We start from the raw sequence: 15,002 nt of genomic DNA, 5'->3' as shown, positions 1-15,002 counted from the left end.
CACTTGAAATAAGACAAACCTAACTTACAAGTATCTTTTCAGTAATGGGTGGTCAATAATTTCTTACCATTGTTGAAAAATACTTATTCCACAGGCAGATTATTTCACTTACATGTGGAAAAATGTATTATCTTCGTTCCTGCTGCCACCAACGAGCCGTTTTGAAAACGTGCTAATAGTTAAGTCACATTCGACGTGCGCTCCGCCGTTACCTAGCAACCTCAGAGAAGCCCAGCCCCGTTACCTAGCAACTCCAGCAACGCCTTTTTTTTTCTGGGTGAAAAAAAGCAGCTTGTAAGTAAATTATTTTAACCACTTATTTTATAACAATGATTGGAAAACAGATTAGGTTTTATGATAAAATATTTAAAATTTATGATTTAAAAAAATTGTCAATATTGTTATCTTTTCATCTTCTCTCCAACTTTCAGCAAAATTCAGACTAGGTGTCTGTGTGTGACAGGAAACCTTAACTTTAATTTCATTGTCTTTTAAAAACGGTACAACCAAGGGCTAGGTTTGCAAATTAGAATAAGGATAGAAATCCTACATACAAAACAATGGTTACTCTGTTTTTAACATGTAACATTATTTTATGTGCTATCCCCGATTAAATGAATTTGAATTGAAAACTCATGGATCCGTAAAATCAGTGTTTCAACGGCTTTGTAAAGGACGTACTCTTCACTTTAATATTAAGATTCTGGTGACTGGGAGAGTATTTGCTAGTTCTGCAATAATTACTACAGTGAATATCACTCATATTTTTCTTACCAATTGCCTTCTTCTCAAAATTATTATAGTACCGGTATACCACTGGTGTGTGAGCAAGTGTTTACCTTCTAGAACTTAGCATAGCATATCAAAACTAACCACTACAGAAATGTATTAAATCATAAACAGAAAAGCAGTTAAAGACACTCAAAAAAAAATTATACATATAAAAATATGTATATATTTTCACTGGAATAAAGGTGATCGGAGTGTTCAGCACTCAACTCCATCATCAGATATCCTGCCGAACCGTCTGCAAGGTTGAAACATTGTCCATCACAAAAAATTTGTGCATTTAAATTAATATTTCTTGATAGTCACACGTACTCAACCATGTCAAACTCAATTTTGCCTACCAAGATGGCTGTCAGCTACAGTTCTCAGAAGTGTGATGTCACATGATAACTATGCATTACGGCGTTGAATCAAATTATTGGGAAGCCCAAATTTTTGTTCTGGCATTCTTCTTCGCAAAATTTGAAGACAAACCAACCAAAAAAAAGAAGCTAACTTACAAAATGGCCAACGGGTGAACTGTCCAGCTAGTGGTTTTGTTGAACTTCATTTCCAAACATTGCTTTGTGAATCTCAGTTTTTCACCAGATGCCTTTTTCCATGTCGAAAGAAAGAGGCCAACATGAATCTTTTTATAAAGCTGTTGAAAACATTCATGCTGGTAAATTAGCTGGGTTTAAATTGTCACTCAATCAGACAGAAAATCTCCACCAAGCACTACCTGCATGTGTGAAATTAGTTTTATTTGAGGCCTATATTTGTTTTTGATTGCTCCTAAGAGGACATTTAACATTTCTTGACAGCTTGCAATTGTGCGGTAAAACCCAAGAGAAGCAAACTCACAAAATCTGTGTTGAATAAGCAAAGAGGGAAGAAACATTTCTGCTACCTGATTGTTAGATAAATGTTCTTTTTTAAAGTAGGAGTAAATTATTTCAAATTATGGTGTCTTTTGAGAACTATTTTTGCTTTTTCTTTGTTCCTTTAATATTGAGAACTAGTGCCGCTTTCATATTTTCTGTCTTTATTAGACATTCTTCCTTTATACTTGTGGTTTTTGCTCAACAAATTGACATTTTTCTTCCCATTTGATCAATAATGAGGATTACAAATAACTTCCTGCAGGTGCTCTGGAATGTAAACATGTCACATTTCTTCATGGGTGTTGCATTGCTTTTGATTTCACAAGTTTTTCTCCTCGCAAGCTCTCATAATGACTCAATAAGTAAAAATAATTATCATTTCTCTATGGTGTAAAAATAAAAAAAAAGTAATTAGCACGACTGAATTAATCAGACAGAAAAATTGCAATCATTTTGCTCTTATTAAGTGCCATTATTTCCCAGACCACCATGAAATTGTTTCTTTTGGTGCTGCATTTCTTTATGCGATTTATTATTAACAATGGTATGTTCTTTTTTAAAATTAAGAAGCAGTGGGCTGCAATTTAACTTTTTCTCTCTTTTCGCATCTCAAGGCCAGTCGAACAGAAAATCTGCACCGTTACAAAAAAAATCGAGCGAGAGGAAGGTTTAAATTTGACAAAAAAAGCAGTTTTTATTAAGATGAATGGGCAAATCAGGACCAGGTGTGTTCAGCAGCAAACCTCAGCCTTGGATAAATAAAGGCAGTTTTTTCAGGCTGTGAAGGACAAACCTGAATACCTCCATTCATCTGCAGTTCAAATGAACAATTCAGTTAATTTTAAAAAGTCTGCAGTTTATAATGAAGTTGCAATATCAAAACTGACCGAAACATTAAAAGCGTAGGCAGCTTTTTATCGTCCAATTTAGCCTTGGTTTAGAAGCAAAGTGAAAGTGAAAAGCATTTCTAAGACGCTTTTCACTTGAACTGGGTTGAATTATGTGCTGCAGCCAGTTAGAGATGTGCTATTCAGCTGAGGAAGACTTTTAAAAAGCTTTAAGGGTGAAATAATGATGGATTCATCCTCTCACGTGTAATATGATGTAGAGAAACGTTCTGGAGCTGCTAAAAGTGGAAAGAAAACTGCAAAACCTTAAAGGCCATAGTACACCCGAGAACAGAGAGATTTAACACTATGGCTAGTTAGGCTACTCACTAACTAGCCATAGTTAGTGAGTAACTATGCTAGTCAGTTTAAAGGCTCTTCTAACTAATCTACACAACTTTACAGCAAACCAGGCTAAAACATTCTCGAGCATTCATTATTTTGCTTTAATAATATTTAAATACTTTTTGTGGCGTAAAAGCCACAACAACTAGCATTCTCAAGCAAGCATTCTGTGTGGCTTTACCTTTTGTTGACCCAAAGTGCAAAACAACAACCCACAATACAACAGCAATAGGTAAGAAACTAAACGAGCCCACACTAATTGGTAGCTATGCAAGGGAACGACTACCTAGCTCGCTAGCTAGTTAACTAGCTAAGTAGCTAGCTATTCCTGTGTCATGGATAAGGGCAAATTTATCATCGTTTGGCTGGACGACGTTTGTACATTTCTGTGGAGATAGAGGTCTTAAATTTAATTTATTATGATTTTAAAAAAATCTTAAATTTGAGTTGGTGAAACACTAACTTCAATTTGTCTATTTACATTTGAAAAAGATCAACGTTTAGGAATACCTATGCAAGGCACTCTTAAACTTCTTCCATTAGCTTTGTTTAATTTGTAAAGTTCCTGGTCGGTTTAAATTTCTGAGCCATGATCTGGGCTGACCTGTTGCCGATGTGTCTGTTAGCTATGCACACGCCGTGGGGTGTGCTGCAGACCCAAACCCGAGATCTCCCACTAAGCTAGTATGTCCATAATTAGTTTCACAGTGAGAAGAAATCCATTTTCACATGCCTAACAGCTTCCAGCTGTCAGCCGCTGCCAATGGATATAGATGGACCTTATCCCACTAATTACCCAATAGCAAACTTGCCTTTTTTATCCTTCATAGCAAAAGTAGTGTCTTAAACCAGAGTTCTGCTAATTCTTCTTATGGTGAAGTTTACATATGACATTAAAAAGGCCCAAATTGGATGATTTGTCAAACAATAAGTGTAATAATTTTTCAAAAGCAAGTTTTATAAAGTTTTATATATGTTGAATGAGGGCAACTCTGAAAAATTAAATATTTTTTGCAATTTAGGACTGCTGTAGAAGAAACCTCTAATCCTGAAAGAGCTGTGTTCTCATTTATTTAGCTGCGTAGCAAGATGGCTGTTAGCTTAAGCAACAGCCAAACTGAGTAACTGATAACATGAGTAGCTTAACTTGGAAAAGCTTGAGTATGTATTAGCATGGGTAGCTATTAGCTTGAGCAACCATAAGCTTAAACTAAGCGATTAGCTTCATTAGCCAGTAAGCTAGCTAATTGCTAGCTTGTATAGTTGCTAATTGGTGTGAGCCTGTTTACTTGCTAACTTGTTGTTCTTATGTTGTGACTTTTACACAACAAAATGTATGTAAACATAATTAAAGCCACAGAATGCTTGGTTGAGAATGCTTTAGTCTAGGTTGCGATTATGCCATGTAGCTTACAGTTTGACAAGCCTTTAAACTGACCACTTGTTTCTATGAGTAGCCTAATTGGAAATAACTTGTGTATGTAATAGACTGGGTAGCTGTTAGCTTGATCAGCAGATAGCCTGAACTGAGAAGTTAACTTCATTAGCTAGTAAGGTAGGCAGTTGTTGGCTAATTAGGCTGAACCTGTTTAGTTGATAACCTCTTGTTGTTGCTGTTGTAGCTTTTGTGCTTTTTGTGTTAGCAAAATGTATTAAAACATCTTGAAAGAAAAAAAGGACAGAGGTGATTTATAATCCAAACTAGGTTTTGCTAAGAATAGCAGATGGGTTGTACATCAAGTTAATGTTTTAAAAAGTGGAAGTTTGAACTAGCTGGACTTCATTTAGTGCTTTTTTCTAGTTGTTTGTCTTTTCACAGAAAAAAACTAAACGTATTTCTGCAGAAAACGAAGCTATTTTTAACCAGGGCCAGGAAAACTGATCTCATTTCCAAAAGATGTGTGATTTTTTTGGGTTGTTTACAACTTCCATTTAAGATAAAATGAAAGCGTAAAAGTACATCTTTTTATAAAAGAAAGAAAATGTTTGTGGTAGAAAAAATGCAACTGAATAAATGTGCAATTTACATTTGCATCGTTTACCTCCATGATTTGGCTGCTTTTGCTATAAATGATACTGAAAGGATGGCTGCCTTTGCTGCAGAGCCTGCTGGGAGTCACCTGCAGGGCCTGTATAATGCTGCTGCAGCTGTGGCTGTCACTCCTTGGATGGATTAATGTCTTGTAATCATACTTAATTATTATCCCCACCTGCTTGTGGACTGCCTGAGACTGGGGGACCTTGTAAAACGCAGAGTCGGCGCCAAGAAAACCCCCTCCTGGGAGACGGTTGAATGTCACCACACAAGCCTTACCAGCCAAGGAACATTCAAGGCTGTCAGGTTGGCCTGGTGCTTTTTGGGCCCATATAAAAACAGAAAGGTCAAAGGTTCAGTGTCGGCAGAAGGCAATCTGTCCTTCTATGCAGCTCTGCCTCAGCAAGAAGAAATAATGATATTTGGAAATGGAGGTAACATCTGCCCATGTGTTTGTTATTAATGGAGAAAGACTTGCCTCAGTATTTGCAATTTTCTAGAAAAAAACAATTCAAATGTTTTTAGAATAATTTTAGAAGTTTTTAGTTTGGATAGTAGAACATTTGCTAAAATAAAACTAAAATTTTGAGATGAATCTCATAAATTTGCAAGAAAATAAAAAATGTATTACATTTTCATACATTTTTTGAAGAACTTGAGACAAAACTGGGACATTTCTAAGTTAGTTTGAAAAGGCAAAAATTTGCTAGATAAAAGTCAGAAATTTTGAGTTTACTCTCAGAAGTTGTCGAGGAAAAATATGGGGAAATTCCTGAGTCAAAAATGTTTGACCTTTGAAACACATAAAATGTTAGTTTTTTGAAACTTAGAAATTTCCCCCCAAAAAATTTCTGAGATTAATCTCCACATTTATCAGTTTTTTGGAGGAAATTTGCTCCTCTTTTATATCTAAAATTGCCCTCGTATTCCTCTGTAATGAGCAGTGTGGAAGGGATGTGATGTTTTTCTTCATTATCCATAAAAATATCTTTTACTTTGCTCGATTTTTTATTAAGATATGGTAAGGTGATTTACCGAGTCGTCTTTAAATGCACCAGGAGTGTAAACATGGCGGGGCCGATTACGACTGTGGATCTGAAAGTGGAGGCTCATATTCAGCCAGAACCAAAAAGCAAAAATACTTCTCAGTTTTCTTCCAAACAAACCGAGTAAATCGAATAACGCTGCTCCATGCAGATAATGTTAGCTAACAGACGACTAGCTAATCCATGTTATCATATTAAGCTTGTTAGCAAGAATGCTAATGTTGTTTTCCGTATTTTACATCCCTTGAAGGTTAGTTACTGCCAGGAATAAAACCAAATCCTCTTTAATTTTGCTGCAGAAGTTGTGCGCAGTGTTGCTCTCCACACAGTTTCTGTGAAGAAATTATTCACAGAATAAAAAGAGTCAGGAAGGAAGGAGACATGCAGGTAAGGGCAGATTATAATTTAACGAGAAAAAGAAAACACTGCAAAAACACAAACTTTTACCAAGTATTTCTGGCCTAGTTTCTAGTGCAAATATCTTAGTAAACTTTAGATAAGACAAAACTAACTTAAAGTAACTTTTTAAGCAAGATATAATATTTAATTTAAGAATTATTTAATTGTGGCTAAAAATTTATAGTTCCATAGGCAGCTTGTTACACTTATAACAAGACATTTTCCCCATGTTATAAGTTAATTTATCTGCCAAAGAACTAGTACTTTTTCATCAATATTAAAGAATTATTTACTTAAAGCTAGTTTTTATTTGTGCTAGAAACTAAACTAAAATTAGTTGGTTTAGTTTCTAGTATTAAATAAAAATAGCACCAAATACAAAATCCTGGTAAGATTTTGTAGTTTTGCAGTGAAGGAGAGAAAAGATTATGTGTAGAAATGTTCATTTTTTTGTAACATCATGTTATTTAAAAAAATAAATAAATTCGCAACTTCATAACAAAATCAGTGGCAATCACAAAAAATCATTTCTGTGACTTTATCTTGAATTTAAGTGCACATTTATTTATAATTTATAATACACATTTATTAATGAAATATGAACTTTTGTATATAAACTAATATATTATTAATAATATTACACTTAAACCTCTACAGGACTGATAAATATGCATCAACAGTTTTCCTCTGATTAAATACTGCAGTTTGTTTCAGCAGCATTTACAGATAAATCTTATGATTCGTCCTAATAATTTCATTCCCTCTGTTTCTTGGCGCAGAAAAGAAGCGAGTATCGAGCCAAACCTTTTATCCGCCGAGGTCAAGTTTCGGCCAGATGTTGGTGCCACTCTGCACAGTCTGGACACACACTCGCTCCGCTCCGTCTTGGTTTCAGCCCTGCGTTCAGCAGGCGTTTTCTGTGCAGAGATAATTAGCATCATTCCAGATTCGGGGCGTTTTGCAGACACACAGAAGGTAAATTTGCATCCATTTCCAGTGATCAAAGGTGTGTGAGTTTTTTTGTCTGCTTCTCTGTGAATTTATGTGGTTTCTCATTATAAGTTGTTTTGTTTATCTTATACAATAACGTAATTACAGCCTCCAGAAACAGATGTCTCCACACCTTTCATTATGAAAGGGTAAGCCTGTGAGATATGAGCCTCCTGCTGCACAGGAGAACACAGATTTCTCCTTGCGCGCAGAACAGCGTCTTCATTAGATTAGTTGCAAAACAGCAGAAAATAAAGTGAAGGATAAACAGCAATTTCATTTAGTTTTCAGCAGAATTTATGGTTCTCTTATGATTCGAATACCCTTCCTCTGAAGTTGTCTGGCGAGAAAAGTGAACAGCTTCGAGCTTATATATATATTCACAGCTGGCCAGATGCTGAGAATTTCCTGTTTTGAAATACACAGCTGGGCACCCTCCAGTAAGGTGCTTGTCTCATGCTCAGCAACTATTCATGCCCTTTATGCTCAGATTCGGCGCCCAGACACACCCAGGTATATTTGCACCTACCCAGTGATCAGAAGATTGCCATTTTGTGGTCTGCTTCTTCAGAATTTAAAGACTCATTGATAAGTTGTTTTGTCAATCTGAAAGTAAACGTGTGATATTTTGAAACAAACTGGTCTTTATTTCATGTATGGGTGCTGGTAAGCCAGGAGGAGATTTTGCCGGGCTAGGAAATCACATATTTAATCAAACATGATTCCTAATCAAGAAGGATAAACCTCAATATTTAGTTTTCAGCATGTTGGGAGAGTAACTTTCTCTTAAAATTTGTGTCAATCCAGTGAAGGCATATTCAAATGATGAGAATTTCACAACTGGCAGCTGGAAGATCTCCTGCAGTCTAGGCAATATTAACAACTTACCTATGCTCAATGGCCCACATCCTGCTCTGCAGAAGAGCTACTCTAAGTTGTTAAATAAAGACTCTGATGGCTTTTCAATCTGAGCTATGCTTAGTACAACTGTAACGGTTGTATTTGTAAAAGCTCTGAACAGATTTCCTAATCAAAACACACTCAATAAATGTAAATGTAAAAATATCTCAATCTGTGACGCTGTACGTTTCCAAAATTGTGTAAATTGATCTTCACCAGGATTTCTTCAGTTCGTATTACATCACCAAATCAAATGCCACAGCCATGCTGAAGCGCACCAGGTTCTAAAAGCCTCACTCTTACAATGTAATAATATAAACCACCTGTGACGCTGTATCGCTTCTTCAAAATTAAAATTGATTCACCAGATTCTAATCAGTCTAAATCAAATCAAAGACTTTTCTAACAATATACAGTAAACCTGTTTTAACATCAACAATCTTAACTAACTTAAAATAAATTAGTTAAACAGCAGCTTGTAAATTAGATCAACAGATTATTTCACTTATGAGAAATAATTTAGTTCTATGTAATAAGTGAGAATAATGTCTGTTACCTAAGTGGTATTAATCTACCAGTGGAATTAGTAATATAATAGCTAGTTTAATAGGATCATTGCTAACTTACCAGCTAGTACCGTAGCTAGCTAACAAGTTAGAGTTTGTTGGAGTTTGTTACCAGCCATTATAAAATGGCTGGTAATGGCTCAATTACCAGCCATTTTATAACAATAACTTTGTTTTTTTGGTGTCTGTAAAATAATGCTTTGAAGCATTCCTAATAAGTTACATAATTATTAACGTCACTGTTTTGCTGTTCGGAAACAATTTCTGTCGGCATCGTCACTTAGCAATCAGCAGCTTTTATCACTGTATGCGCTGTATAATGGCTGTATAATGGCTGCTAGAAAACATAAGTGTTTTGTTGTTGTCTTACCATCAGCATAAACTAATTTTGGACGATTCCTTGTTGATTGTGTACATGGTGTCCAGCCTCTTTACTTTTTCAAAGGTGTGTATGGTTGTATACCGCGCATTGCTTGGGGCAGTAAAAAATATTTACATGCGAGTGTAAATTTGAGTTTGGCGGGGTGTCCAGAAGCAGCTTATTTGGATTTATAGTGACAGTAGTTTTTAAAACAGCTCAATCTGACTCTCATTAAAATATTTTGTGCAAAGAAATGTAATTAAAATGTTTTGTGTCATCTATAAATCTATCCTAAACTGTTCTAGTCACCTTTAGGGCTAACTTAAGACATTCATCTTGCTCATTGAGATTTTTCCCCATGTTTCCAAGTCAATCCAAATGAAGCTGTAAGCACAGATGTTAATACTTTCTTTCTTTATTTCTTTTTTTTATTCTTATCATCATGTGGTTTTGACCTGAACCAACCTGTCTTCCCCTTTACTGGAAACGCAGATAAATCCCTCAAGCCTTCTTAATTTCTGCTGATTTTTTACAACTCTTAACTTCCTCATCACTCCTTCTCCGGAAGACAATTTTTCGGGTCGTCATGATTAGAACGTGTCTCCTCCCTGTTTTACATAATGCTGTTAACACAGTTTTTCTTTTTTTTTTCTCCTCTTCCTGCCATTTTCTGTCAAAACAAGTCATCTGGGTTAGCCCTGTTATCAGCTCCCCACTCAGCACTGCTGCAGATAAATCCCTCTCACTCTTTCACCATGCTCCTTATCGCTTACAGTGCCATGATGTGGTCACAGCAAATACAGCAGAAAGGAGATAAATCTGCTTGTCTGCGGAAGTCGCTGCTACAGATATGCCAGAATTTTAAATTCACCTCAGGAGTAAGCTTATTTAAGCCTGTCAGCTATTAAAGTTTCCAAAACTGGAGAGCTGATATTCTTAGTCTCCCAGTTTGCATCTCTATGGTGCCTGGAAATACATTTCAACTGATATGATACAGAGATCTCTTTTGGAAAGATAACAACAACCATTTTCGTAGTTGCGACATCTGTGCTGTTCAGGGATCTGTGCAGTACAAAAACACTGCAGCTTCACAGAAATCTTTAAATTGGATAAACTCTTGCAATGCAGTCAAAGGAGTTTCCAGATTTATTTCCCAAAAAAAACAGAAAATCATCTTCACAGTTACTAATATTGAAAGAAAATCACATTTAGAAATCCCTGTACGAGAATTTAGAGCAGAGGTGCTGAACCTATTTTGATTTTTGGTAATATCTAGATAACAAATGTACTCCAGACAGCTGGTTGAGGCAGAAACTGATCAAATTACCCATTAAAAATGTTAATATAACATTAATATCGTTCTCTGCATGTGGTGAGTGCTTCTTGAAATTAGAGGTAACCATTTACGCTTCCTTGAACAGATTAGGATAGGTCTATCATTACATTTTATGCACAAAATAATTAACATATAATGAGATTTTAGTCAGAATGAGCTGTTTTAGGGCATCATGTCGCTTAGCAGACGTGGAATTATAGAACCGTACATCTTTGAAAAGCAGATGTAGAGCCTCCTGCACAACCAAGAATACACCAAGTGGTTTCAGGTGATTAGTTAACAACAAAACATTTGCCTTTTCCAGTAGCCATTGTAGAGCATTAAAACCAGCTGATAATGGAACTCAAATTGGGTTGCTAGGTAACAGGCTGGGCTTGATTTGGGTTGCTAGGTAACAGGCAGAGTCTGCTGATTTGTGATGGGTTTTTTTATGTTCTTTGAATGCTGGTGCTGTTTTTAGAAGCAGGAGGAACCCAAATAGTAGAACAAAAATGTACAAAGTGAGAACTTTACATTATAGTTCCCTTTTAAATATTAAACTTCTTTTCATATTGATGTAATTTCTCATTCTTCAGAATGAAATGGTTTTGATTAGTTTGATAAAATAACACTTAAACACATAAATGTTATCTTGAAGATTCTATTTATGTGTTTATCTAGATCAGTGGTGTCCAAACTGGCAAACTGGGTCGCAAAATTCATGAAATTAAAAAAGCTAATATTAATTTATTCTCTTTTTTATGTTGCTTTTCTTTTATCTCCTCAACAATAAACACAATATTTTATGAACTATGTATGTCATAAATACAAAATTGCAATATTCAACCATTTGAAAAGTCAGTTATCCATGCAGTCCCAAAATCCAGGCTCTTAAAAACAAAACAAAACGCTAACATAAAACATGACTGGAGTTAATTTTTGTTTTTTTTTTTCATTAAAATAATCCAGTATAATTTGATTCTAATAATTTCTTTAAGTCATTTTTTGTGTTACAAATAAAAACACCATAAAAGTTGTGTTTTTCAAACTCAATCCATAACCATCTTCTGTATGTCTGCAGTGGAAATCTCTGCTGAAATTGTCTTGTCTTCTCCGAGCCCTTGGAAACTGCACCCAGCATGCTTCAGAGACTTTATTTTTCATTTATATGAGCTATCTAACCTTGTGACAATCACATTGCCACCCAAGTGTATAATAGTTGTTTTGACATCATTTCACAAAATGGAAGTTAATATACCCCAACATGTTGCTGTGCAGCTGATACAAGGTCATTCTTGTCAACGTACAGAGCTGAAATATATCTGCAGCACTGAATCTTGATAGAAGAAAATAGTCAAAATGACTTTGCTTGTGCAGAACTGCTCTTCATAGAATAGATGTTGTCACAAAGAAGAATGTTTTATGGTTCTTTATGTCATATATCATCTTAAACTGGACTAAATCAACATGTACGATGCTCTTTTTACGTATTATGTGTGATTCATATGGATATATTTCAAGGGTTTATCACTGTAAATTTTGACAATTGTGCCTAACAGCTAATGAAAACCCAAACTCAGTTTCTCAGGAAACTTACATATTACAAAAGACCAATAAAACATTTTATTTTTTGTGACACATGTTTTTGATGTGGTTTATATTATTTATTCAGTTTAATTTTGAAAATCGGGGAACCGGAAGTCACGGAGTTTGCACTTCCGGTTTATAGTTATTGTTCTAAGATTGTTTGCAGCTGCTTATTCGGGGGAGCAAAACCTGTAAGTTCGTAAAAATATATATTATTTCACACGTAGGAGCATATGTTTACAGTGTATAATTACTTAAAACACAAATATACTTTCATTTGATCGAACTGTTGCATCTGAGCTGTTAGCATGTTTAGCATTAAGCTAGCGTACACATGCATTAGCTTCTCATGTCATATCAGCGACCTGATGTGCTGTTTCTTTTGCAGTTTTCCTCTGACCAGTGGTGCTTTGAGTAAAGTTAGCAATATTTTTGTCACAAATCTGGTTTTATTGGTTAATGTTATATTCATACCAAATTTTGAGCTTTTATTTTGTCTGTAGCACTGTACCCTCTTTTGTGTAAGAAATCTCTAATGTTTCAGCCCTACCTTTTGAATTTAATTACAGAAATTAACAGTTAATATTTAGAAATGACATAATCATATGGAACAAAATATAAGGTTAAATGAAAATTTGGGTATTTTAAGGACGAAAATGACAATAATTCATTTAACTAACAACTAAAGAAAATATTTCAAAATCAGTTTAATTCAATATAAAACTTATAAAACTTTAACAAAAACTGCAGGTGTGTCTCTGTGTCTGACGAATGTTTGGTTAAAACATGTTTGTTCTTCGTTCAGTGGGTAGAAAATCCAGAAATTTTACTGAAGAGTAGAAATACTTCATAATAAAATTACTCAAGTAAAACTAAAAAGTAGCCATCCAAGAAAGAGTAAAAAATATTTGGTAAAAAGACTCCTCAAGTAACTGATCAAATGATCAATTATTTAATGTTTAAAAATTATGTAATCAGGAGGAACCAAAATATGAAGTTAAGCGTTATTTTAAGGATAAAAGTGACTATTTTTAAAAGTAACAAGGTAATGTTTCCAAGTCAGTTTCCTTCTATATAAAACTTATGAAACTTTAACAAAAATTGCAGGTGTGTGTCTGTCTGATTAATTTTTGGTTAAAATATGTTTGTTTTTCATTTAGTGGGTAGAAAATCCTGAAATTTTACTAAAGTAAAAGTAAAAAGTACAGCGCAGTGAAAACACCCCTAAAAGTAAATTTTTTCCAAATAATTACGCAGGTAGATGTAAAAGAGTAAATGTAACTACTTCCTCTGTCCAGTTCTGTCTGTGGGTTTCATTGAAGCATAAAGGTGGGTTATAAATTTAGCCTCCATCTTGACTTTCCTCCCCCTTTGTTCTGACGTCCAAGGCCGGATCCCTGCTGATGCAGAGAGGGGTCGGCTCCGGCAGCAGGAACAAAGTGGACTTGACAAGTGTGAAAGATTTAGTGCTCGGCATTTAGAGTGATCATCTTTTCCCCTTTGTCAGCAGGTAGAGAAAACTCTCCACCCTTACTTCGTCCTTGGTTTTGAGTTTGATGGCGCAGGGGGAAATCCTGTCTCCCCTCCACTGAGGTCGCCTGGGCGCATCGTTCCTGTAATGACTGTTATTCCTGTGAGTGGGATGATTATTATTACCTCAAAGCCTCACTTCTTATTTCCTGTATTTATGAGGCGCGTTTTTAGGCTAATATTAACTGTGAATGTCTCCTTGAATTGAATTACCATTTTCTTCTTGTTTTACTTCAACTCTCTGTAACTTCATTTCACCAGAGAGAGTCAGAGAAATTTCAAGGTGGGTATTTTTAAAGAGAGAAATTTAATATAGGTGCTTTATTTTTGCAAGGAATTTGATTAAACTTAAAAATCCTCCTGTGCTGCTTTGTAATGAGGTCATTAGTGGAAGCGTGATGCTTCATAATCGCTAGCTGAGATCCATATCGCCGTCTTACCACAGCTCCAGATATTCTGCTTCTTTTTTTTTTTTTATGGCGGTATTTCATCTGGATGGAGCGGACAAACAAACACGAGTCGACCTGGAAAATGAAAGCAGAAAACAAGTTTAATCATAATTTGCCAAACATTGTGAGGCTGTGAAAAGCCTTAAATCTACTGGGGAGGATTTCCACCAAGTTCAGGAGTTACTGTTTCTGTCTTCTCTTGACTTGGACTCGATCCTCAAAGGCCTGAGACTTGACTTGGTCTCGCCACTCAGACGCTTGAGACTTGAGGTACAAATCAAAGTAAAATTTGAAAACTTAATTCTCAATTCTTTGAAGTGTAAGTCCAAGTCAAGTGTCAGGTTTTTGATAGTTGAGTCCATGTCAAGTCTCAAGTATTCGAGTGACGAGTCCAAAGACTTGGGACGTGGCTTGGACTCACCCCTCAAAGAACTGAGACTTAAGTTGGAGAAATTGACATTGACTTGGACTCCTCGCTCGAGTCTCAAGTGTCTTAGTAGTGGGTCCAAGTCAAGTCTTAAGTATTTGAGTGGCAAGTCTTTGAGAATCAAGACCAAGTCAAGTGAAGACAGAATCGTTTTTCTGGAAGAACAGCAGGTAACTCCTGAACTTGATGGAATCCTCCCCAGTCAAGTCCCAAGTCTTGACTTGACTAGGGACTTGGACTTGCACCTCAAAGACTTGAGACTTGACTAGCCTTGGACAGACAATACTTGACTTTCCAAGTTTTGTCTAAGTGTCGATGTCAAAATCTGACACGTGACTTTGACTTGCCTCTCAGAGACTTAAAACTTGACTTAACTTGGATTTATCCCTCATAGACTTGACTTGGACTTAATTCTGAAGTCTGAGACCAAGTCAGGTCCCAAAACGAGAGGGACAAGTCCAAGTCAACTCCCCGACTTGACTCTGAAAGGTTTGACACTTATCTTAGACTCAT

General features: G+C 35.6%; 1 long non-coding RNA gene across 3 annotated transcripts in view; it reads left to right on the top strand.

The window, feature by feature from the left end:
* Positions 1 to 258: 258 nt before the first annotated feature.
* The window catches only part of LOC122824505, a 38,448-nt gene continuing 23,704 nt past the window's right edge, over positions 259 to 15,002 (top strand). For 2 of the 3 annotated variants that reach the window (XR_006369525.1, XR_006369523.1), the window contains exons 1-3: positions 5,816 to 6,352; positions 7,144 to 7,339; positions 13,591 to 13,716. This is a non-coding gene — a long non-coding RNA (uncharacterized LOC122824505). Of the gene's footprint in view, positions 295 to 5,815; positions 6,353 to 7,143; positions 7,340 to 13,590; positions 13,717 to 15,002 lie in introns of those variants that run through there. The other variant, XR_006369524.1, reaches the window with a different exon arrangement.

Source organism: Gambusia affinis, linkage group LG21, assembly GCF_019740435.1.
Source record: "Gambusia affinis linkage group LG21, SWU_Gaff_1.0, whole genome shotgun sequence".
Lineage (NCBI taxonomy): Eukaryota > Metazoa > Chordata > Actinopteri > Cyprinodontiformes > Poeciliidae > Gambusia > Gambusia affinis.
This window is presented reverse-complemented; position numbering and strand designations above follow the sequence as displayed.